The sequence below is a fragment of the Sapajus apella genome, unplaced genomic scaffold (genome assembly GCF_009761245.1).
Source record: "Sapajus apella isolate SASKATOON/1434 unplaced genomic scaffold, GSC_monkey_1.0 scaffold12, whole genome shotgun sequence".
Lineage (NCBI taxonomy): Eukaryota > Metazoa > Chordata > Mammalia > Primates > Cebidae > Sapajus > Sapajus apella.
This window is the reverse complement of record NW_022436952.1, coordinates 16924352-16927310: the sequence shown is the minus strand read 5'-3', so window position 1 is coordinate 16927310 and position 2959 is coordinate 16924352. Positions and strand designations below refer to the sequence as shown.

Sequence of the window (2959 nt, the reverse complement as noted above, 5' to 3'; positions counted from 1 at the left end):
AACAGGATACTGTTTTCCATAATGGTCGTACTAATTTACATTCCCACCGATGGTGTACAATGGTTCCCCTTTCTCCACATCCCAGCCAACAGTTATCTTTTGTCTTTTTGATAATAGCTATTCCAAAAGGTATAAAATAACATCTCATTGTGATATAAATTTACATTTTTCTGATGATTAGTGATGCCCATGTATCTGTTAGTCATTTGTATACTTTTGAGAAATGTGTAATCAATTTCCTTTCCTCATTTTTTGATCAAGTTGTTTATTTTCTAACTATTGAGTTGTTTGCAGTCTACATATATAGGTTGTCTCACTCTGTTGATTATTTTCTTTGCTATATAGAAACTTTTTTTTTTGAGACAGAGTCTCATTCTGTTACTCAGGCTTGAGTGCAGTGGTGTTATCTCGGCTCACTGCAACTTCTGCTTCCCGGGTTCAAGTGATTCTCCTGCCTCAACCTCCCAAGTAGATGGGACTGCAGGCACATGCCACCATGCCCAGCTAATTTTTCTTTGTATTTTTAATATTTTTTTGTATTTTTGTATTTTTAGTAACAAGGCGGGGTTTCACCATATTAGGATGGTTTCAATCTCTTGACCTCGTGATCTGCCTGCCTTGGCCTCCTGAAGTGCTGGGATTACAGGCTGGAGCCACCGCACCTCACTGCAGAAGCTTTTTAGCACAATGTAATTCATTAGTTTAATTTTGCTTTTCTTGCTTGTGCTTCCAGAGTTATACACAAAAAAAATCATTGTCCAGAACAATTGTCATGAAGCTTTTCCCCAGTGTTTTCTTCTAGGAATTTTATGGTTTTGGGTCTTATGCTTAAGTCCTTAATCCATTTTGAGTTGATTTTTCTTGTGAGATAAAGATCCAATTTTATTCTTCTCTATGTGGATATCCAGTTTCTCCAGCACAAATTATTGAAGAGACTGCTCTTTCCTCATTGTGTGCTCTTGACACCTTTGCTGAAAATCACTTCACTGTAAATATGTGGATTTATTTCTGGGCAGTCTATTCTGTTCCATGAGTCTCTTTGTTTGTTTTTATGCCAGTACCATGCTATTTTTATTACTATAGCTCTGTAGATTGTTAAACCAGGCAATTTGATACCTCTAGATTTGTTCCTTTTGCTCAAGATGGCTTTGGCTATTCAGGGTGTTTTGTAGTTCCATATGAATTTCAGGAGGTTTTTTTTTTTTTCCATTTCTGTGAAAAATGACATAGAAATTTTGATAGGAATTGCATTGAATCTGAAGATTGTGTTGGTAGTATGGGCATTTTACCAATATTAATTCTTGTAATCCATGAACACAGTATATCTTTGCATTTATTTGTGTCTCCTTCAATTTCTTTCATCAATGTTTGATAGTTTTCAGTATATAGATCCTTGGTTAAATTTACTCCTTTTTTTTGTAGCTATTATCAATAGGATTGTTTTCTTGATTTCTTTTTCAGATAGTTGTTAGTACGTGAAAGCACTACTGATTTTTGAATAGTGATTTTGTATCTTGCAACTTTACCGAATTTATTTTGTTTATTAGTTCTAACAGGTTTTTTTGGTGCAGTTTTCATGTCCTTCACAGAGAGAATATAACTTCTTCATTTCCTGTTTGAATGTCTTTTATTTCTTTCTCTTGCTTAATTGCTCTGGCTAGGACTTCCAGTACTAGTGTAAAAGTGTTGAATGAAAGTGTAAAAGTGGGCATCCTTGTCTTGTTCCATATCTTAAAGGAGAAGCTTTCAACCTTTCTCCATTCAGTACCGTTTGCTGTGAGTTTGTCAGAACTCTTATGTCTTGTTCTTAGAATGTAAAATGCAGTTTCTTATAAACTAAGCATACACCTACCCATACACCCACAATTCCACTCCTATTTATCTAAGATAGATGACAACATATGTCTATAAAAAATCTTATACACAAATATTCATGGAAGCTTAATTAATAATGACCTCCAAACTGAAAACAGGTAGGTTCCCAAATGCACTTTTAATAGAATAGCATTTCTCATACTTCTGTTAATGTTTTTTCACTTAACATTATATGTGGATAATTAAATATTCTTCTATAGAATAATTAATAATGACTTGATGGCCATTTTATGGATTCTAATAGTTTACTCAATCAAGGCCTTGGTTTTAATCATTAAAGTTTTTTTTTTCAGTTTCCGTAGAGACTGTCAAAAATTGCCCATGCTGACTATATTTTAAGTCGTCATGGCGGGGTATTGGGAAAAGTTTTCAATTAGCAATAATCACACCTCGGATAAACCTCATTGGCTACGATACTGCCACTGTGCAAAGCTAATCATTAAAGTTTTTTTCTTCTCATTTTGACTGTTAAAATAATTATGTCTCATCTGGCTGCTTACAACAGGAATCACCTGTATTTAGTCAATAAATAAAATATTTAGAAGTGCCACAGACCGGGCGCGGTAGCTCACACCTGTAATCCCAGCACTTTGGGAGGCCGAGGGGGGCAGATCACCTGAGGTCAGGCGAACAGCCTGGCCAATACGGTGAAACCCCGTCTCTACTAAGAATACAAAAATTAGCTGGGCATGGTGGAGTGCACCTGTAGTCCCACTGCTTAGGAGGCTGAGGCAGAGAAACTGCTTGAACCCAGTAGGCAAAGGTTGCAGTGTGCTGAGAGTGCACTATTGCACTCCAGCCTGGACAACAGAGTGAGAATCTGTCTCAAAAAAAAAAAAAAAAAAAAAAAAGCAGCAGCACTAAAATCCCATGGATTTTATATACACCCCAGGAAGGGATAGACTAGTGGAGCAAAGCTTGGGTCTGAAGAACTTCAGTGGAGGAAGTCCCCAGGCCCAGACTTAGGCCATGGTAGATGAAAAGAGGTCTTGTCTGAAGCTGTGATTGGTAACACTCCCCACTCTCCCACCCACCTGACATTCTCAGGCCTCTGCCTTGTCAAGACATGAATGAAGCCCGATTT

At 37.0% G+C, this 2959-nt stretch overlaps 1 non-coding gene across 1 annotated transcript; it reads right to left on the bottom strand.

Moving 5' to 3' along the window:
- Nucleotides 1-2168: 2168 nt before the first annotated feature.
- Nucleotides 2169-2309, bottom strand: LOC116553611. The gene has a single exon (XR_004269833.1). It is a non-coding gene; the product is annotated as a U4 spliceosomal RNA (small nuclear RNA).
- Between the last annotated feature and the right edge of the window lie 650 nt (nt 2310-2959).